The sequence below is a fragment of the Hemicordylus capensis genome, chromosome 1, assembly GCF_027244095.1.
Source record: "Hemicordylus capensis ecotype Gifberg chromosome 1, rHemCap1.1.pri, whole genome shotgun sequence".
Lineage (NCBI taxonomy): Eukaryota > Metazoa > Chordata > Lepidosauria > Squamata > Cordylidae > Hemicordylus > Hemicordylus capensis.
In genome coordinates, this window is record NC_069657.1 from 177,758,680 (window position 1) to 177,782,393 (window position 23,714).

A 23,714-nucleotide genomic window follows, 5' to 3' on the forward strand; every position below is an offset into this window, starting at 1 on the left:
ACTTCTGCCAATGAAGACATCCCTCCATGCCTATACATGGAAAGAAGCCAACATTGATGCTATCATAAGGGATTCAGCTGAGCATATGCTGAGAAAATTGTGGCATCCATACTGCACATGGGGTAGGGCTGACTGAACACACTGGTACATTGAAGATAATGGTCGTGAAAAGGAAACATAGGGTTGCTGAAAATGTCATTCAGGGATGTGCTAATGGTTATTTCCTGGCTCAGGTTTTCAACACATTCTGTTCCTCTACTTCTGTTGCTTGGCTGCCTGGCTATAAGTAAAACAGAAGCTGTTCTATATCCTCTCCCCCACCCGCCCCATCTTTCCAAACCAGAGGGAGACAGGAGAGATACATTCAAAAGGAAACATGTCCGACTGATAAGGTTATCCATTTTAAAAATCCCATCTCCATCTTGGGACAAATTTATCAGTTTGTTTGATCTCCATTAGGATAGGAGATTAAACAAATGCAGGAAAAGGAAATCAGACTTGAAATAGGACATATAAATGCCAAGAGGCAGAACTCCACAGAAATAAAAAGAAAACAGATTTTGTATTTTGCAGCTAAAGCTCAAGTTTTGGCATACATTCTGAATTCTGGTGTCAGGTTTTGTGAAGAGAAACTGAAATTTGAAGTCCTAAAATACAGTCTCCATATAAAACTTGTTTTCCAACCCTAAAAAAGAATGTTTTGTGTTTAGAAGTGAATTCCCCAGTTTTGATCATAGAAAATTCAGTTCATGTGTATAAAGTTTCGGAATATAGATAAAACAGGTGGGGTACGCTTTATGTAGTGCTCATGGAAGCAGATTTTGTGGCTCTAGTACTCTGTGAAGTTGCACTACCGTGCAGGCGCGTAACAATGATAGGGCAAGGGGAGACAGTTGTCTGGGGGCCCCACTGCCTGGAGGGGCCCCCCAGAGGCACCTCAAGTGACTCCCCATTGCCCCCTGCCCAGCCCCAAGGCCCCTCAGCCACTTGCCCTCTTCTCCGTCTCTCCTGCTTGTTCTGCTGGCCGCAATCGAAGCAGCAGGCAAGCTGCCAAGAGCTCCTTTTCTCCCGCCTCTCAGCTGATCGGCGGGTGGGCGGGGCTTCCACGGAGGCCTCCGTGTAGGCCGCAGTGAAGCCTGAACTCGAGTAGGGCCCAAGCAAGCCAGGAAGGAGGAGGCAGCCAGAGTGTTCTCTGCAGCAGAAGACCACTTGCGGCCCTGCTTAACCCAGACCAGCATTTGCCAGGTAGAGTGTGAACTCCTTTTTGTGGTTACCTTTCCCGCCCCCCCCCCCCCCATATATAGGGATCTGCTTGCCATAGGGCTTGGATAGGGGGGAGGAGGGACCGAGAAGTCTCTGAATATTTATTTTGAAACAGCTTGGAAAATTTGCTGGCTTAAAAAAAACTATCTAAAAAGTCCTATAAGTGGCTTGTTTCATGGCAGAAAATTGCAAAAACTTCTGGAACAGTATTTTATTAATTTTATTTATTCATTCATTCATTTATAAATGCACTTATGTTCAAGTTGTTTTGCAACCCAGAAGGTCTGAGTGAGAACTGTGAAGCATGTGTGGTGCTTTTATTTTATTTTTCTTGTGTGTGAACTGCTCCCCAATAACTTGCAGGGACTTCAGGGTCAATCTGGCCAACATGTGAATGCAGCACCTCCATTCCAGAGGAGATGTGTCTTAAGGGGCTTTAAAAGCCTCCTGTGAAAAACCTCCTGCAATCAAACTTGACTGAATTTGTTCAGAATTCTGGGAAAACAAACATAGGCTCACCCTGCATGGTTGAAAATCTCCTTTGCTAATCTGCAGTGAGGGGCCCATTTTAATAATTCATCTTTCTAGTGTGTTCTAGGCATTAAAAGTAATACAAATGTATAGTACTCAATGTATATCACTATATATTGTGACGTGTGTGTGTGTATTCAGTGAAATGTATTTGCAGGCAGCATACTTATTTTGGAATATCAGACTTAAATCCTTGGGGGCCTGGGGTGTGCGGAGGCCCTGGACTTTGGTGGGGGGGCCCATTTTAAAATCTTGTCTCTGGGCCCACTCCAACCTTGCTACGCCCCTGCTACCGTTAGCAGAAACATAACAAACAGAATGCATATTGCACAAGGAACTCCTCATTAGTACATATATGGGCTGGGGCAAGAGGGTTAAGAACTAGTTTGGAACAGTTTTCCCTCTAATTTTTTTCATTTGTGTGTGGAATGAGTTTTCTTCTGGGTGGCAGTATCAAGGCAGTGTGTGTGCACATGTGCATTCAGAGTGGGGCCTTCCTGATTCAACCTGAGTGGGATCCAAAATTAACTGAGTGGATATCAAAAAAAAACTTGTGAGTGGGCACATGTGCACATGCCTTAGAGGGAACACTGGTCTGGAACAGAGGCCAGTTATTTGGCACAGCAACTGTAACGACATCCCTCTGCTAGTATAGGAGCATTTATTCTAGCTCAAGACTAGTTTGGATGCTACCCACAACACAGAAATCACAGAAATGATGTCAGAAATGAAACCAAGCAAGGGGGAAAAAGGGGGGGGGAACACCTAAGGTAAGAGCTAAATGGGAGTTAGTGAACTTGTTTGGACAATATGTGTGACTTGTCCCAGCCACCATGCGATGAGAGAGATAAGTATATATGTCCAGATCATCCTGGCATTCTGTTCCGCATTGTGTAAATTGCCCCTAACACACAATAAATAACAGTATAACGTAGTATTTGAATCTACATTTAAATACTAAATGTAGGGTTATAATGATAAATCTTCCCCCAGACAATTATGTGGTTATGGAATGATGCAAGGGGAGAGGGTGGAATGTACAAACTCACACCCTACATTGTGCGGTACACAGAGCTGGTTGGATAGAACATGAATTGTCCTCTTTGCTAAGCAGGTTCCACCTTGGTTTGCATTTAGATGGGAGACTACAGGTGAATGCTGTAAGATATTCCCCCTAGGGGATGGGGCCATAGCTCAGTGGAAGAGCATCTACATGCTTGCATTCAGGAGGTACCAAGTTCTATCCTTAGCATCTCCAGGGAGGACTGGGAGAGACTCCTGCTTAAAATCTCAGAGAACTGCTGCCAATCAGTGAAGACAATACTGAGCTAGATGACCAAGGGTTTAGAACATAACAACATAAGAACAACCTTGCTGGATCAGGCCCAAGGCCTATCTAGTCCAGCATCCTGTTTCACAGAGTGGCCCACCAGATACCTCTGGGAAGCCCACAGGCAAGAGGTGAGCGCATGCCCTCTCTCTTGCTGTTGCTCCCCTGCAACTGGTATTGAGAGCCATCTTGCGTTTGAGGCTGGAGGTAGGCAGCCTATAATCACTAGACTAGTAGCCATTGATGGAACTGTCCTCCATGAACTTGTCTAAGCTCCTTTTAAAGCCATCCAAACTAGTGGCCATCACCGCATCTCGTGGAAGAGAATCCCATAGATTAATTATGTGCTGTGTGAAAAAGTACTTCCTTTTGTTGGTCATACATTTCCTGGTCTTACATTTCATGGTTCTAGAGCACTGAGACAGGGAGAAAAATTTCTTTCTCTCCACTCTCTACTCGATACATTTTTTATACACCTCTCTCATATCTCCCCATAGTCGCCTCTTTTCCAAACTAAAAAGCCCCAGATGCTGTAGCTTTGCCTCATAAGGAAGGTGCTCCAGGCCCCTGATCATTTTGGTTGCCCTCTTCTGTACCTCTTCTGGTTCTGTGATATCTTTTTTGTGGTATGGGGACCAGACCTGTACACAGAACTCCAAATGTGGCTGCACCATAGATTTATATAAGGGCATTATAATGTTAGTATTTTTATTTTCAATGCCCTTCCTAAGATCCCTAGCATGGAATTTGCCTTTTTTTTACAGCTGCCAAGCACTGAGTTGACACTTTCAACAAGCTGTTGACCAGGACCCCAAGATCTCTCTCCTGGTCAGTAAATGACAGCTCAGACACTCCAAATGCATATATGTGAAATTGGGCTTTTTGCTCCAGTATGCTTCACTTTACATTAGCTTATACTGAACCACATTTACCATTTTGTCACACACTCACCCAGTTTGAGAGATCCTTTTAGAGCTCCTCACAATCTGGTTTTTTTCTATTCATTTTGACTGTGAATAGAAATGCACAGAAATTCATTTTTTCCTATTCACTCCATCCCAATAAGGGATGGAAAAAGAGAGTTTGAGGAGCATATAGCTTGAAGTGTTAAGGGGAATAACAAAAACTTCCCTAAATATATCAGAAGCAGAAAATTTGCCAGGGAGGCAGTTGGACCATTAGATGATGAGAGCATGAAAGGAAGATAAGGAGATTGCAGAGAAGCTGAATTAGTTTTTTGCATCTGTCTTCACGGTGGAGATTACTAGACCTTTATACCCACTCCAGAACTGAGCTTCTTCAGATTGGAGGCTGAAGAACTGGGCCAATTTGAGGTGATGAGAGAGAATGTTCTAAACTATCTTGAAAAACTGAAAAGTAACAAATTGCATCCACCCAAGAATTCTGTAGGAACTCATATGTGAAATTGCTGATCTAGCAAAAATATGGTACTTTCCCCTACCATCAGGCTCTCTACCAGAGGACTGGAAAGTAGCTCATGTCAGTCCGATTTTCAAAAAGGGATCCAGAGGGGATCTAGTTAGCTTAACTTCTGCACCAGGTAAATTGGTGAAAAGCCTACTTAAGGACAAAATTGTTAAACATATAGAAGAACAGGCCTTGCTGAAGGAGAACCAACATGGCTTCTGCAAGGGCAAGTCTTGCCTCATTAACATTTTGGAGTTATTTGAGAATGTCCAGGCCTGTGGATAAAGGTGATCCAGTTGACATAGTATTCTTAGACTTCCAAAAAATATTTTACAATCTTTACCTCCAAAGGCTCTTGAATAATCTTACGTGTCATGGGATAAGAAGACAGCTGTGGTTGTCAGCTAATTAAAGTTTTTAAGCTCTGTCCTCCAAGAAATTACTTGTTCTATGGGGGTTTCAATGAAAGGTTAAAAAATTGATTAAAATTCACCTGCTTGTCCATTTCTTTTGTGGGTTAAGTAGTAGGAAGCACCCATCATGCCCTACCATTCCACCCACATTGATGTCCCTAGGAGCTCCCCATGGGGAACAATGGGGTGCTTTGAGTTTTCTCATTCTTTCCCCCCATATACCAATAGGGATGTGCATGAACATGTTTGGAGGCCCTTTTATGGGCCTCAGAACAGGTTCAAACACCAGGCAGTTCAAAGTGTTCAATGGCGGGGGGGGGGTGCTTTAAGGGCAGGGAAGGATGCACTTACTCCCTCCCCCCACATTTCCCCCTCTGGCACTTGCTGAAAAACCTGTCCAGTGGGGCAAAAGCATACCTCCCTGTCTCCCCGTCCACTCCTCGGACCGAAAGTAACAGGAAGTAGCGTGTGCACTCTGGTCCGAGGAGCGGACAGGGTGGCAGGGAGGTATGCTGCTGTTCCTCTGGACCAGTTTTTCAGTGAGCACTGATGGGGGAAATGCGGCCGGGCGGGGGATAAGTGCATCCTCCTCTGCCCTTAAAGTTATCACCCCACACCGTTGAACCAGCCCCCGCCGGTTCCGTGCACATCCCTATATACTAATGGCTGGAACAAGCTGCATTCACAGAGTGCACACACAGATTTTGCATTGTAATTTGCAATGCATTTTGAAACCCTGCCTTGAAAAACACTGCAGAAGCACACAGCAGAAGGGATTATGTCCCTCCCAACACAGAACACACATTTCAAACACAGTGCAAAAATGGCCAGAAAAGAATTACTGATCCAGAATCCACTGCCAGCCACAGTGCCTGCACTGCAGTAACATCATTGGCACAAGTTGCTCTCTCACTCCTTACTTCCTAGCATTGAAACACCTGCCACAGCAGCACACTTAGCTAGCAGAAAGCATAGTCATAAACTCAACTATAGCAACTTAAGCCACATTTTGACTGAGTACACCTTGCAGTGTAGATTGCAGAGCAGACCAGAGCAGTGAGTGAAGCTCACTGTCTCGAGGCAAGACATGGAGCTCATCACAGCAATCACCAAGAAATATTACAGAGACAGAGAGCTGTCACTGCCCATTTCTCATCTCACAAACAAAACAAGCCACAACTCAAGGAAAGAAGGCACACAAGTTCTGCCTTTGTCAATCTGAGATCCAGCAAAACCGGTTAGTTATAGCATCAACAGTACAGCATATTATACTTGATGCTTTAAAAACCACAAAATTAAACCTTCCTTGATTCCTTCCTCCCATCTTGATGTATCTTCTTCAAGAGAGGCACACTATAAGGGCTCTCTCCACCTCCCAGTACCTTTGAATACATTTTGAAACTTCCTCCTTTTGTGATCCTCATTCCCTTCAATGAGGGCACAGTTGTACATGACAACACTTGATTTGTATGATAACAAGCCACCCAAGAAGCAAGGAGATCGCAAGCCAATCGGAAGCCAGTGCCAGAAAACCAATCAACAAGGGAAAGACAGACCTCCAAAATGACACTTGAAACATCAAAACGTTTTGACCATGGTTGTTCTGTTCTGAGCTCAAAACAGGCCCTTTATTTAAAGGGCATTTTGTTTCCAGCTCAACACACTTGAAATGGCCCGTTTTGAAATGTTTTGACATCAAAATCTTCTGCACATCCTTAAGTCCTCTTTCTTGTCATCAAAACATACCTGGTAGCAGTAGTAGGGGACTTACAGTAAGGATGGCCAGTACCAGTTTCCCACCAGCAAGTGCCAAGATGCCAATGACACAGTGAGGATGTCCTCGCAAGCAGCCAACACCGGGCTAGAGCAGCTAAGTCTGGGCTTGGCTGTCCATCAGAACCACCGGCAGCTGTGTGGCTCCTGGTGGTGTGTTGGCAGCAAATCTGCTGAGGGAACCTGCTGGTTAGCTGAGGTTAAGGGCTCGAGCCTGCCCTTAATCCCGGCTAACTACTTGTGTGTCAGCACCGGCTGCTCCCAGCCAGCACTGACACAGGCTCTCGGCCATCACCGGGGGGATCCCCACAATACACTTGTGGGAATTCCAGGGGCCAGGATGATGCACCCCAGCCCACAAATCTCTGCACTACCTGGGGCAGCAGTGGCTCATCTGGGCACATGATCCACATGACCAGCAACTCTTCTGGATCAGCTGCAAGGACGTTAAGCTGCTGCAGCCTTCCCCGCCGCCCACCCTCAAGCCTGCTCACGGGATCATGAGAAGGGACTCAATAGTTTTCAGGGCCTGCAAGTGTCTAGGATGCTGTTGTGGAAATGTTTAGCAGCACTGCAGCCACCAGGAGCCCAGGTATCATTAGTAAGGGGCCCTTGGAAACTACATATTAAGGGGTTCTGGTGTCCTGGACCATAGAGGTGCTGACACTTGCTCTTTCAGTTGCCACTGTCACATATGTTTGAATGGGAAAGGGAAAGGACTGTGAAGATGAAGGGCTGGTCCTGGGGCAGGTGAGAATCTGTGATGTAATTGTCTCCACATGTGGAGGGGTTTGAACTTGGCTTGCAATGAGCCCAGGAATTCCAAAATGGGAGAGCTCATTTCTGCTTCTCCATTATGAAATTCAGTGCCATCCCTACAGAGTTATGAGAGATACAAAACCAGATCAGACACCAGTTGGCCAATCCTTTCCCTTTGTTCTCTCCAGTATTTACTTATATGAAAATTCTGCACTTTAAATGACAGGCTGGGTGATGCTGCAGATTTCAAATAATCTTACAATTTTGCTCATTTGAAATAAGGTAAATAATAATAGGAACCCTGCGAAGAAAAGTCTATTGAGTAGAATAACTGATGCTTTTTAAGAGTGCATCCTTTGATGATACCTGTTAGCTACTAATGTGGTCAAGCTAACAATGTTTCATTGATACTGGGCCCAGTTCACTAATATTTATTGCTGTCTTTAATGTGGAGTCAGCCCTTTACCAAAGCAGAAGACACAAGTATTTATGATTATTAGTACAATATTGAAGCATCCTGAACCAATTACTGATCCAATTAACTGTGTCATTATTATCTTCTGAATAGAGCTTGATTTGTCAGTGATAAATATGAAGCAATTAAACCACCTTTTTACATAATAAAACACTGCAGGTGTTTATTCTTAAGGCTTTATGGATACCAACAACCAATAGATTTAATTAAAAATCCCTTGCAATAAATGGGAATTTCATTAAATTGTTCTAACATTAGTGTATCTTTGTAGTCAGTGCTGCTGAAAGATATGATTAGACTTCCTTTTGCTTAAAAGCTGCACTAAGTGACCAAACAATATGACTCCAGTGTCCTAATCTTCCAAATAATTAACAAGTCTTCTTTAAGGAACATTTGATTGGCTTGTAAGATTATTACTTTGATCTAGAGGGAAAACTGGTTTACTTTAATGTTTTTTGGAAGAAAATGAATGTTCTTATTAACAAAAATATGCAGATTACAGCACATTTTATACACACATTTACTAGAAAATAAGTCCCATTGAATCTATGGGGATTTACTTTTGCAAATATATTGGCTGACATCCTGCACAGCCTTATGAGGGTAGAATTAGAGCTTCATCCTCGGAAGGAGTGACTAAACTAATGGCACACGAGGCTTGCTTTACAGCACAGGGGAGGTGGGAGCAGAGGGGGAATTTGATTTTCACTTCTCTCCCCCTCCACAAAAGCCCTTTTCACATCTAGCAATATGTCCATATATCTGTAAAGTAGTATTTGTTACATCAAAGAAATCCTGATCATCACAGTCTGGGCTGCCAAAATGCTTCATTTCAGAATAATGCTATTGAACTGGAACTCCTCCTTATAGCAGCCTGTCTTCATTCCCTACAAGGTAAAAGTAGTACTAGAGAAAGTTGCATTGCAATGGATCTTTGGAGACATTTAAGATGTCCTTGTAGTGGTTCAAAGTTCTCATAATGTAAACATATTTTCTTTTGATGGAAGTTAACACGTGCAGATTGCCTCACCCCATTGCAAAGAATGGCAAAACTATTCTGGGGAGCTCTGAGTGTGCACTGAAGTTCCATATTGGAAACAGTTTTGTTAATTAATTTATTTATTTTAGTGAATATACACAGAAGAGCACATAATTTTGCTTCAGGCTGACTATTAATTTGCATATTCCCACTACCGGTGCCCATATAAACACACTCTATTAATCATCAGCCCTTATTGAAAAAGAAGGAAAAGTGCAAGTGGAGTGATACACATGGAAACTATTATCTTGAACTGGGAAATCTACATAAGATTTTCTAGAAAGATGCATGTATTTATCTATGGTCAGACTAGTGCTGTGGAGTTAGAGAACACGCTGGCTTCAAAATATATATATTGATACCAGCAGCAATCCTTATGGTTACATAGGATGCATGTTGCCAATATGATATATAGCTTCACAATCCATCCTAAAACATGGAGTAGAGGATGAAATACAGATGTTACCAGGACCAGCATGGAAGTGTTCCTAGATGAGCAGCAACCATACCACCAGGGATTAGATGAATGGGGCCTGAGCGACATCTTTTGAGACCCAATGAAGATCCTAGGACCCTGAATCTAGAAGACAACCTCCCCACCCCCATACCTACACACACCTCTATGAACCTGAAGTCTTATACATTAATCTCAAACTGAAATTACATGGAACAAGACAAGACAATATGAAAAAAAATTGGTCAAGCAAGCATCTTCAATCTTCATCTGAGGGTCAACATACACGTGCTGCTTGATTATGTGCAGTTTATAAAATGCAGTCTTAGAAATCCTTTAATTTAAAGCATAAGATCTGTGTGTGTGCTAGGGGAAAGCTTCTCCAAGTGTCCCTTTTATGTCACTTCTCTCCTGACAATTGTCCTTCCCAGCTACATTTACCTGCTGAGTATCAATGCCTGTATTTTCCCCTGTGTGACATTGATTTTTTTCTTCTTACGTGCAGAAACGTAATGAAAAGCACAGCTACATCCTGTTTGACCATGACATATAGAACAATGTAGTTGAGATGCCCGGTTTGAAAGCATTATGCAAATTCAGATTTGATTATTTTGACTATTGACACCCTGGTCTCAAACATGTTTCCATAGAACGTTGGTGTCACTTAGACTTACTTCCAAGAAACTATGCTTAGGATTTCCTGACTGGATCAGGGAAGTCCAGAAGGTGAAACTTTGATCATTCAGGACTTTTAGAAAAATACATAGTGGAGGTGACAAGATTTTGGCAAAGTCTCTTGTTCGGCTGATTCTATTGTCTACTTTCAATGGCACCTGAGTATTAGGTAGCTCATTAGACTGGTGTCTGAATATATACTGTAGAAAATAGCAGCTGTGAAGAAGAAAAATATAATTCACTAATATAATATAATATAATATAATATAATATAATATAATATAATATAATATAATATAATATAATACAATATAAGGAAGTGAACACATGTGTCATATATTGATAGGCATTTACCTTCAAAGTCTGAAGCAGGAACCAGTAAAATTTATGACTCACACATGTATGCAGTGTGAACGTGTTTGTGTTGACACAGAAAAAATATGGTTGTTTCGGAATTGTTAGTTTTTCATTCTGCAAGTGGTGCCTATATTTTTTGGTCTTAATTGGACTAAAGTTAATTGGACTAAAATTGGACTTAATTGGAAGAACAGGCATTCCCATTCTTCTAATAAGAACATGCTGCTGTAGAATTTGTAAAGTGGAGCACACAATTCATAAAATTACTGGCATAGTGTTTCTTAACCTTGGGCCCCCAGATGTTGTTGGACTACAACTCCCAGAATCCCCAGACATGGCCTTTGTGGCTGGGGATTCTGGGAGTTGTAGTCCAACATCTGGGGGCCCAAGGTTAAGAAACCATCTACTTTATTTTACTTGGGAATGCTTGAAAGCTACATACCAGCAAGGACATCTGAGTATACCTGCTGATACCATTGACAACTCCCCACCTGACTTGTTTTTCCTTCTTTTTTCCATTGCTGGTGATGCAAAAGAAACTTCTGTGCTTGCTTAAGGCATCTTTATGATTAAAAAGTGCACTTTTGACAATATAAAACAAATGTTAGTGTGTTAACATATATATTAGAAAGAAATTCATTTTTTAAACACAGAAAAATGAGAACTTGGTTCCAGATAACAATTAATTCAAACTAAGTGAAGCAATAACCCCAGGAATACATTCATGAAGTACAATTAAATATATTAACAATAAGTGGCTTGGTTGGAAACACCTATTCCCTTCACGGATAAAATAAAACCTGCCTTCTGCAAATGCCAAAATAAGTTAAATGAAGATGCTTTTAACAAGGTTATTACTTAAGCAATGACAGGTTTACAGATTTTAGCACCACTGGGTTTTCACAGGAGCTGCAGCAAGTGCTAAAATAACACACACCTTCAGGTTCATTAAATTCACCCGCATGATGAAAGAACTGATATTTTGCTATATTACTATTGTGCCTCAAAGAACTGTCTATAAATAAGGCACACTAATAACAACTATTTTAAGTGCCCAAAACAACAATATAATTCTTCTGAGCTTATCTGCTCAGAGAATGGGGCAGATGAAGATGTGTATAAGCCAAAATATTAATTCTACAGCATTTTATTTAATTGCTACCAAGTGTTTAGTCATTCATTTATCATGGAGATGCTCTATAGCTCCATCCTACATGGTTTTGTTTTTTGTTTTGGTTAAAAAAAGAAGTAGAAATCTGGATAAAATAAAAGGAACATGATAAAGGAATGACATCTGTGGGTTTTCACCCTCTAAATATTTACTTTTAATTTAAACAAACAAACAAACAAAAACCCCTGAAATATACAGCTATTTTAATATGAACTGGATTTATTAGTAGTAATAAACTATGTGGTGGTAATAATAGTATAAGCAGTACCTTGTGATTGGTATTCTCATAATTGAGAATTGCCATGAAAACCAACACATATAGTCTGTTTGGGAGAGGACCAGTGCTGGCGAAAAAGCAGAATTTCTAATAAATCAATAGAGCATGGCCTTTAGAGACCTAGAAGACATATGGATGGTAATAGAGTATCTCAGGTTGTCTTGTGAATGATTCCATCTGGATGAGGGCTTGGTGTTATTCACAGCCTTCTTCTCCCCTAAAACACCTTCAATCTTATCCACAGCCTCGATCTCAAATGTCAGACCACCTGGGATATGCAGCTGTCAGGCTGAAAGGGGAGCTGCCTGGGAGTAGCCCAAGCCTCGCTCATCAAGCAGATACTGTCACTGACAAGCAGGCAAGGCGAGGTGCATGAGGGTGACAGGAGTATCAAGGGCAGGGAAAAGTGCATGACTTTGGATTTCAGATGCAACAGAAAATATACATGCAGATATATAAATATATATACGATACTTGAACTATGTGTTCCTGTAAACATGGTGACATCTAATAGATTTAGTGCTTTCATGCACATCAGTATTTCTAAGCCTCTGACATTTGTCAGCCAACATTTATTTCTATGTGAGGGGACTGATTCTGCTTGCCTTGACACCTTAGTAAGTCTGCAGCGAACTCACTGCAGTCCCACTAGCAGAAAAGGGAGATAAGGGTAGGTTCGTGTTTTTCATTTTGGTTTAAAACATTCTGTGACCCTATCACAATGACAGGCCTTTCTCTACAGTAATAAATACTATTCCAGGAATAAACGTCGCTTCAATTCAAATTCAGCGTAAGATGTCTTTTTCTATTACTTTTGTGATTTGCATAGAAATAGAATGGGCCCTCTCTTGGCGTGCTAACTGTGCACACCTGACTGTTCTAAATTAGTCAGGTTCAACAGGAACCTTCATTAGTAAGGGTGCAAGCAAAGACACAATCACCCATTGTCAGGTACACTGGCCAAAGCCAGACAGGCATGTCAGAGGCTGTCCAGAAGCAGGTCAGAGAAACAACGCATGGTGGAGGGCTGTCTCCTAATACCATGGAAAATATCGCAACAATGGTGGTTTCACTTGAACCACTGCTCCTCCACACAACGGCCCTGGCACTAATGGATTGCAACATTTATGTGTTACATAAGGGACTAAACCTGACTGAGAAAACCTGATCAGTATTATAACTCCTGGCTTTTATTCTCCAAAAGGGGGAAAAAATGGTCATGAGCTTCCAGGGAACAACATAACAAGCTGTTTCATGACAAGAATGAAAAAAACTGCCCCTGCCTTGCGCTCATACTCTATGTATGTCACTGATGAAGGGGGTAGGATTACAAATCATGAGCATAAAAATGGTCTCCTAAAATTTCCGATACATCATAAGTTAGGCACCAAGACACATTTTGAAATATAACATAGATGAACATTTCACCATGTACTGTAATGGTGATGGATTTTGTCTATGACAAAGCAGATCAGGTCCCGGTCTGCTGCCTGTGGAGCAAGCCGTATCTTCTTGGGAGGTTTGTTATCATACAAATCAAGTGTTGTCATGGGGGGGGAGGGAGGGGGAATACAAAAGGAGGGAGTTTTGAAATGTATTCAATGGGACTGGGAGGCAGAGAGAGAGAGCTCTTATAGTGTGCCTCTCTTGAAGAGGATACAACAGGAGAGGAAGAAGAAAGCTTTGATTTTGTGGTTTTCTTTTCTCAATACTTAGTATAATATGCTGTGCTATTGCTGCTATAACGATCTGGTTTTGCTGGATCTCAGATTGACAGAGACAGAACTTGTGTGGCTGCCTTCCTTGAGTTGTGGTTTGTTTTGGAGTGTGAAATAGTGAGGCTCTCCACACGAGCAGTGTGGAGAGCTGAGGAAGGTTTGGCAGGGAGAACGAGCTTGGCCCGCTCTCCTCACACACGAGCACTCCACCCTCCCTGGGTGGCCGGATCAGCCACCCACATGATTACTGGCTCTGTCACAGAGCCAGTAGGGGTGGTGGGGATCAGGGGCCACCTGGCCCCAGGAATTCCCAGGATTCCCCACGTGAGTACATAGGGCATCCTGGGGAGCCCCCAATGCTGGGAGGCTTGTTGTTGCCTCCTGGTCAAGGGTCTCCTCATGAGTTGCCATGCCGTGGAGCTGCACCACAGCAACTCATGATCAGGAAAATGGGGTTAGTGGAGCACTTTGCTCCGCTAACCTCATTTTAGAGGAGGGGGAATTAAGCGGGCTAACCACCGGGCTCGCCTGCAGGTTCTCACGACCACTGGACAGCTCCTCCCAAAACTGTCGTAAATCTGTTAGTTCAGCTCACCCAACAGGATTTACAACCCCCTTCAGCACTCGCCCTGTGAGTTAACAGAAAGTAGCAGCGAAGCTACGCGAAGAGAAGAAAAGGCTCACAAAGAAAATAGTAAATGAATTAAGTCCTCCTGAACGGAACTAGGTACCCCCCTCCAACAATAACTGAGTAATAACTGAAAAGAAAACACAGAGCAAAGAATGAAAAGAGCGAAGGACACCAGAAACAAGGAATTATCGTAACAAAGCAGGAAAGCATAAACAAGGGCAAACTAGAATTCGGAAAAGTTTGGAATTCAGGATAGCACACGGACTGCGGTCAGCGACATTGCTAACAGCATCTGAGCAATTGACAGACTGCTAAATATATAAGTTGCAAGAGAAACAGCAGCCAATCAGGGTTCCCTGAGTCAGCACTTCCGCTTCCTCTCTTGTTATCTCCTGCGCCTGCATGACTCCCACTGAGCTTACCTCTTGAGACGTCTTCTCAAGACAGGTGAAATCCCAGGCTCCTCCCCATCAGAAATCATGTCTGGCAGCTGTTGCGAATCCTCAGCTCCAGAGTCTGGTCTCCCTGCCAAATCCTGTTGCTGTGCCTCTGAGCCCTCACTAGCAGGCAAATCCTCCTGCTCTGACTCTTCTGAGTCAGAAGTCTGAGCCATGACAAAAACCCCGATAGGATCCTTTTTGGGTTGAGTGGTAGGTAGCATCCATCATACCCTACCACACAACCAACTTTGGTGTCCCTAGGATCTGTCTATGGGGAACAATGGGTTATTTCAGGTTTCCCCAATCTTCCCTATGGTTGAAACACTCGAAAAGTTTTGCGTCCACTGTTATTTCGATGAAAAGTTTTGTCCACTTGCCTTTTGTTTTGAGCATGAAACAAAATGCAAAATCTGTTTCGTGCACATCCCTACTGGTCCCTGAAATGCTGCTACTTTTGCTCCTTTTTATATTGTTTGTATTTCCTCCTAATTCTAAACAGAAGCCCTGTTCAGAGTGTTTTGAAAAAAGGACACTGTATACATGTACAGCATCCAGAGCACAACTGGAATTCTGCCCTCGGTGCATCACCTCGGTTTTAAGATTTTTGTCTATGTTTTAACTTGTTTTATGTTATTGTTAACTGCCCAAAGATGAACATTTGGGCTGGTGTACAAATTTGATAAATAAATAAAATAAAATAAAATAAATCACTCACCTTCCTGCTCATGCTCTTCAATTATGGCATTTGTCTGAAGAGGGCAAATGCCATAAGCAGGATGTTTCCATGATTTCAAGAATCTTGATCCCTGAAATCTACTGTCTGCTCTGCTCCTAACCACTGTTTGCATTTCTACTGGCCTGCATTCAAAGAAGCTATTTGAAACAATTCCTGAGTTTTACTCCTAGGCCTGGATACCCAACCTTGTTACTGCTCTTCCACTTTGTTTTGTTTCTTTTTCAGCTTACTCCTGATCTCACAGCCTGTATCACAAATGGAATCTGTTTTTATTTTTTTTTAGTAATTTTCACCACACACATTCATGTTCACACACACACTAAACAAACACACCACTCTCTTCTGCCTGATAGTAGATAGATACATCACCCTTCAGTATATTTTGTTGCTGTAAAATCCATTATATGGATCAAAGTACTTCCATTGGTTCAGAATTGAAATAGCACACATATTTGATACTCAGAGCACCATTCTGTACAGTTCCTTGTCATAATTCCTGAAATATTCTGGTGATGTTCTCAATGGGAAAATAACAGTACCATCTAGAATATATTGTTTAGAATGTCATCTTTCCAGGTGTGACTGCCCCTAGCTATTTGCTAGAGCTGCTATATTAGGCTCCTTCTCTTGTGGTTGGACAGTCCCTTGGTTCTGTTCAAAACGAACACAGCTGTTCGAAGAGGTCATGATTCCATATAGCAGGGCCATATATCTTTTGTTAACATTGGACTCAGATCAACTTGCCTCATATATACTGGATATCTCATCAGGAGGAAGATAACTGCTTAACTGGGAATCATTTTTATTGAAATCTACCCCATGTCCTTCATGCAATCCTATGTATAGCATGCAATAATAAAATCTAGGGATGGACAGATTTCCCTATTCCATTTGATTATTATTTCACAAGTTCCTCTAAACTGCTTTCTACTCCACATAGCTTCCAGTTTAACCTAGAGAATTTCTAAAATTTATTTTGGAATTGGTGAAAGTGCAGTTGCTGTTTTATTCTCTTATACATTAACAGTTTATTTGAATTAATTAAATCACAGCACAAGCAAAAAAGGAATCTTGATGCCCTCTTGCCATTGTTTCAAGATATATTTTTTTTGCCCTATGATTTAATTAAAATTCATTGCATAAGTTCTAGTACACATCTGTAACCTGTAAGGGGGAGAAAAGAGGCATACTAAATGTCACAGAAATGCGGCAAAGTGTGCATCTGCAACCGTCTGAACCAAGCATGGAAATAATTATTTTTAAAAGGCAGAATGTCAAATTGCTAACTCATAGTGCTGCTGCAGAAAAATGACCAGGTCATTCATAACTCGAATATCCAGAAGAAAATTAGGATGGATATAGTTTTGTAAGCATACTCAAGATTAATGCTTTGCCAACTACACTCAAAATTAATGCTTTGCCAAATTGTTGTAGAGTTTGATTTTCAATATGAAAGTTGCTTTTTCAGAAGATGGCCAGCTTATACCATCAGAATGTTTTTGTACAGTAGCATAGCCCAGGGTTTCCCAGCCTTGCATTCCCTGGTGTTATTGGAATAGAACTCCCTCATCCCCCGATGGCCAAAACCATTGTGGCTGGGAGCTGTAGTCCAACAACATAGGATGATGGAAACTGTAGTCCAACAGTATCTGGCGACCCAAGGTTGGGAACTCCTAGACTAGCCTGATGGTCATGGCTGTAATTCAGAAGCACACAGCACAGCTTTCCCCCACATGACAGTAATTCAGGATAAATTCTTGAATAAGGAACATTAAGTTGCATTTGGATAAATGATTCCACATGTGCAAGCTTTTCCACATGTAGAACTATTAAGTAAGTAACTTCATATTAACCATCATCCATGCTATCTGTTTTGGGTCTTCCTTTTATGTTACGTTACTAGTTGCCTTGATTAACTATTGATGGAATTTGCTATTTGGAACAAAGAATGCACAAATCATTTTGATCATCCCTCTGTAAACTTTCTATTCATTCTGTTACTTCTGACACAAACTTTTCCTCTGTACAGACTTTTTGAGATTATTCCTATAGAAATAAAATTTTAGGATGATGCCTCTATCAGGTATCCTAGTCACAGATTTTTCACATGCACATCATTAAAACAAGCATTCCAACAGATTCTTATGGACACATACATAGATGGGAACTATTATATATCCTCACACCATCATGGATGGAAAACAAAGTTTCCCTCCATGGTCTAATAGTGAATGTCATTCCTACATAAAAGGAAGGAGCTGCCTTTTAGAAAGCAGAGAAGAAGTGATGCAAAGGCAAAAGCTGTGCAATGGAAGCCCAGGGAAGAAGCAATGCATTCTCAAGCTGGTATCCCTCTGCCAACAGCTTATCTGAAGCCTTTGCACATCGCCAAAGCTGCTTCAAGCTTCCACAGTTTGCAAAGTGGAAAGAAAAGGAATTGAAGAAGCAAAAATAAATATTAAAGTGCGTAAGAATTAAATATTACCTACTTAAATAGCAATTATGCTGCTGAAAACAAGATCATCACACCTGTACAAGAAAAGACATGCAAGCACCCAACATCTGTTTGGATCCACCTGCCAGGCACCTGTTTTGCTATTTCAATGCCATTTGATTGCTAGAGATGTAGAGGCTCTTGTGAGGTAATGAGTGATTTTACATTATGCATGATTGAAAACAGGTGTTGTAATGCTGTACGATTCTACGCATGAATAATTCAGTTTGTTTCAAGCAACATATTTAAAATTATGCAACTGTATTTCTATATTTATTAATAAATATGTTCTTTAACGTACATAGGTTATTTTTCTTTTCTTTTCTTCAGCAGGAACATCCATAACCATTCTGGTTTGGTTTGATGGAACTACCCTGGAAAGCATTCAAATGTCTATAGTGAATATAGAAAACCAAAAGGCCTTTAACAAGGGGAGTAAACCAATTCTCTCCATGTTCTATAGGGGGGAAGCTGAATTATTTCCTCCAGTATTTTGCAAAACTGATGAAAGATAGGTGCATTCCACTGCTTGATCCCAAAATAAATCAAACATTGTGCCCATAGAAGGGTTTTGATCATTTCTAATTGTTATCACATGCTTCTGCTTATCCAAAACATAGTATACTAACACAGAGAAAGTATTCTAAATGGACCATAGTATAAAGAAGCAATAGACAGCTGGATGATGACAACTATCTATAATTTTCATTCAAGTTTTCACCAGATCAGTTTCACTAGCTGATAGACAAAGCTTCTTTTAAGTAAGGGAAGGGTGGCTTGCCTCTTTTGCAGTGGGAACTGCTGTGGTGAAAATGAAATTTCCATTTGTGGTATTCTTGCCCAAACGTGAATATAGACTCTTTTCTTCATAGCCATGATGCCATATTGAAGGATCTGAAAAAAGAAGTATAATTACGTGCATTAACTCCTTGGGGAATGAAAATCTACACAGCAACAGAAGTATCAACTGTGCCATGTGACCTCTTCTAAATCCCACGGCAAAAGAACTTGCATGTATTTGAACTTAGTTTTTCCTTTGTGCTCCTCCTGCCATAGATGAGGCAGCCAGAACTGAGCTCTGTAAGCTCTTTTAAATGCCCACTCAGCCGAAGTTCCCTTTACTTCGCTGCCAGTAGCAATGTATTTAGTGCCAGCTGTGGTGATTTTTGACGTGTGTCCACTAGGATCAGGATTTGAACCTTTAATTGTATTTCAAATAGAGATTCATTTGCCTTTGATGGCTCCCTACAACATCTAGCACAGCATGTCAGAAGATCTGGCACCTTGTTCTGGGCTCAGCAGCACACTTAATATCTTGGCACACAATATGGCTTCCTTGAGTCACAGTTGCTGCCAGAATGTTCTTCACACCTTTCATACCAGGTATGACAGCTCCCCAAACGCACAAGATTTGAAAACAACGTCTGTCGAAAAATGCAGTTGCCAGACTCACTTAGACTTTGTAAAAAAAAAAAACCAACTAGAGATCAGGTGGGTAGACTGGAGAATGTAGGAATGGCTATTATCACTGCTTGGAAATAGTTTCATCGCCATGTGGTCAGCCCAACCCAACAAATAATGGCCTTAGCAGAGAAAAGCATTCTTCTTGTGTAATTTTTAATTTTTAAGGAGTCCCACTAGAAGAAATTTGAACAACATAGACATGGCCCTTACTATGTAATCGTACATTGGCTTTTATTACTGTATCGATTTTGGATTAACAGGGGACGTCCGTAGCTACTAAATATGTAATATTCAGATATACTAATATTTACTTTGTTTTTATGTTCCAGACATGTTGGAGATGTTGAATGATTTAGAGAAGAGTTGTACTGAAGTCACTTGTACAGCTTTGGTTTTGTGTAAGATTATTTCAGCTCTTCGTGGATTCTCTCACTCTCTCTCTCTGCATTCTCCATCAGCTCCTGCCTTCCTAAGGCTTCTCTGGTGATTTTATGATTCCAGACTGAGAAGCAGCTTCTTTTGGAAAAGCCTCAATGACTATGTTTTTGCATTAATTGCCTAATTTATCCTTTTCACTAATAAAAATGATAACTACTTTTAAACTCAGTTGCCAGAAGCCTTGCAAGGAGGAGGAGGCTTTAACATCTGCTTCCCAGAGACAGCTGCCGCCCAGTGATGAGAGCCTGTGTGGTTGCTGTCTGCTGTTGTCAGCCTGCCAGCCTGTGTGCCCCCTAATGTGTGGGGCTGTGGCTGCTGCCCTGTGGGTGAGTCTGTGTGGGATCAGGGCCAGAGGAAGTGAGTCAGCAGTTCTTGATGGTCAGCTGCCCAGATTAGCCATCTTTCTGGGCTTATAAAAGGGCTGTTGCCCTGTGGTGGAGGGCCCGCCACCAAAGGGGTGACATCAAAGGGGGTTGCCCCTTTGGGGGAGCCACTTCGGGGGCCAACGAGGGTGAGGGCCTGGTGGTATCTTTGGCTTCTTTTGTTTTGGGGTCCTATGTGTTTCAGATGTGTCTTGATTTGTCTGGGGATGGTAGAGAGGGGGTGTGTCCACTTACTCTGGGGTGGCTATTTCGGTGCTGGTGGGGAATAAAGAAAATAAAGTTTGCAAGTCAGTACATCATTACAGGGGAAGGGAAGTCAGAAATCTATTAGCTGTTTCCCCTTCTGGCTGCCCTGCCAGCTCTTTGACCTTGGGGAGCAGTGCCAACATCCCACAGACTCTCACCTTGCTCCTCTGTAATGCCAGGTCTCTCCAGAATAAGTCAAAAACCATCCATGATCTGATTATGGATGAAGGGGCCGATCTGGTATGCATTATGGGGACCTGGTTGGGGGAGGCTGGTGGCCCAATCTGGTCCCAGCTTCTCCCTCCAGGGTATCCTGTTGAGGAGCAGGGGAGGGGACGTTGGTGGGGAGATGGAGTGGCTGTGGTCTATAAAAATAACTTCTCCCTGACCAGAATCCCTGTGGAAGTGTCTGACCATATTAAATGTGTGTACCTAAATTTGGGGACCAGGGATAAACTGGGACTTCTTATGGTGTACCAATCGTTCCGCTGCCCGATGGAGTCCCTAACTGAGCTGACGGACTTGGTCTCAGGTTTAGCATTGGAGTCTCCCAAGCTTGTGGTGCTGGGGGACTTCAGTGTCCACTTTGGGGCCAATTTGTCTGTGGCGGCTCGGGAGTTCATAGTGGCCATGACAACTATGGGCCTATCCCAAAGGGTCTTGGGACCAACACAGATTGCAGGTCACATGCTTGATCTGGTCTTTCACTCTGATCAGGGTGGTATTCTGTGGGTGGGCACTCCTATGATTTCCTCATTGTCATGGACGGACCACCAAGTGCTTAAGGTTGAACTCACAGTCACACCTCACCTTTGCAGGGTCTGCCGAAGAAGGTTATTGGATCCAATAGGGTTCCAGGAAGCTTGGAGGGATTTAGTGTTGGCCCTGCCGGTGATCCTGTTGATGCCCTTGTGGAGAATTCAAACAACAAGCTCACCAGGGCAGTAGACATGATCGCACCTAAGCGTCCTCTCTGACCTGCTTCAAAATTGGCCCTTTGGTATACAGAACAACTATGGGGGCTGAAGCGGCGAGGTTGACAACTGGAGCGCAAGTCGACTTGAATCTGACATATTACAACATATAGCAATAGCAATAGCAATAGCACTTACATTTTATATACCACTCTATAGCCAGAGCTCTCTAAGCGGTTTACAATGATTTAGCATATTGCCCCCAACATTCTGGGTACTCATTTTACCGACCTTGGAAGGATGGAAGGCTGAGTCAACCTTGAGCCCCTGGTCAGGATCGAACTTGTAACCTTCTGGTTACAGGGCGGCAGTTTTACCACTGTGCCACCAGGGGCTCATATAGCCCATTTGAAGATCTATGCTCTGGCAATACAGGCAGCAAAGAAGCAGTTCTTTTTGGCCCGTATTTCATCTGCAAGTTCACATCCAGTGGAGTTGTTCAGGGTTAGGAGAGGGCTAGTGAGTGCCCCTCCTCCCTTGAATCAGAATTTGGAATTGTCTATTACCCACTGTGATGTGCTTAATGATTTTTTTGTGGGTAAAATCTCTGGTATTCGGGCTGACAGATTTAGACCCCACAATTACTGTAGTATCTGAATCGGAGGTGTCCAGCGACTCCTCTTATGTGGTTAGGCTGGATCAGTTTCAGTTTGTGACTTGTGAGGATGTGGACAAGCTGCTTGGAGCGATGCGGCCTACCACCTGTTCTCTTGACCCTTCCCCGACATGGCTAATACTATCTGGCAGGGAGGTTGTTGTAGAAGGCCTAGTAGAGATCATAAATGCTTCTCTGAGAGAGGGCAGGATGCCTCCTTGCCTTAAAAAGGCAATTATTAGACCACTTCTGAAGAAGCCTGCCCTGGATTCCTCAGAGTTGAGCCACTATAGGCCTGTCTCCAACCTTCCATGATTGGGCAAGGTAAGAACATAAGAACAGCCCTGTTGGATCAGGCCCAAGGCCCATCTAGTCCAGCATCCTGTTTCACACAATGGCTCACCAGATGCCGCTGGAAGCCACAGGAAGGAGTTGAGTGCATGCACTCTCTCTTGCTGCTACTCCCCTGCAAATGGTAATTGAGAGGGTGGTGGCCTCCCATCTCCAGGCAGTCTTGGATGAAACTGATTATCTAGACCCGTTTCAGACCGGCTTTTGGGAGGGCTATGGGGTGGAGACTGCCTTGGTCGGCCTGATGGATGATCTCCAATTGGGAAGTGACAGAGGAAGTGTCACTCTGTTGGTCCTTTTGGACCTCTCAGCAGCTTTCGATACTATAGACCATAGTATCCTTCTGGAACGTTTGAGGGGGTTGGGGTGGGAGGCACTGCTTTCCAGTGGTTCCACTCTTACCTTCCGGGCAGATTCCAGATGGTGTCCCTTGGGGAGTATTGTTCTTCAAAAACTGAACGTCAGTATGGTGTTCCTCAGGTCTCCATATTGTCTCTGATCTTGTTTAACATCTACACGAAACTGCTGGGAGACAACATCAGGAGATTTGGTTCAGGGTGTTATCAGTATGCTGATGACACCCAAATCTATTTCTCCATGTCAGCATCATCAGGAGAAGGCATAACCTCCCTAAATGCCTGCCTGGAGGCAGTGATGGTATGGATGAGAGGTAACAGGCTGAGTCTGAATCCAGATAAGACGAAGGTACTTATTGTGTGGGGTTGGAACTTGGGAGATGATTTTGATCTGCCCATTCTGGATGGGGTCACACTTCCCCGGAAAGAACAGGGATGCAGTCTGGGGGTGCTTCTGGACACAAAACTCTCCCTGGTGACCTAGGTTGAGGCAGTGACCAGAGGTGCTTTTTATCAGCTTTGGCTGATATCCCAGCTGCATCTGTTTGTTGAGATAAATGACCTCAGAACAGTAGTACATCTGCTGGTCACCTCCAGACCACCTGCCTTTGTACATAGTCCGTAAACTGTAGTTAGTGCAGAATGAGGCAGCCAGGTTGGTCTCTGGGTCATCTCGGAGAGACAATATCACTCCTATCTTAAAAGATCTAAACTGGCTGCTGATAAGTTTCTGGGCAACATACAAGGTTTTGGTTATAACCTATAAAGGCTTAAACAGCTTAAGCCCTGGGTATTTAAGATAATGTCTTCTTTGCTATGAACCACACCGCCCATTGAGATCATCTGGAGAGGTTCATCTGCAGTTGCCACCGGCTTGTCTGGTGGCTACTCGGGGACAGGCCTTCTCCATTGCTGCCCCGAGGCTTTGGAATACACTTCCTGC

At 42.7% G+C, this 23,714-nt stretch overlaps 1 long non-coding RNA gene across 1 annotated transcript; it reads left to right on the forward strand.

Annotated features, from left to right (window-relative positions):
- Positions 1-1,142: 1,142 nt before the first annotated feature.
- LOC128341189 (uncharacterized) lies at positions 1,143-20,655 on the forward strand. Its single transcript, XR_008314254.1, has 3 exons — positions 1,143-1,245; positions 18,295-18,978; positions 19,758-20,655. It is a non-coding gene; the product is annotated as an uncharacterized LOC128341189 (long non-coding RNA).
- Positions 20,656-23,714: the final 3,059 nt, after the last annotated feature.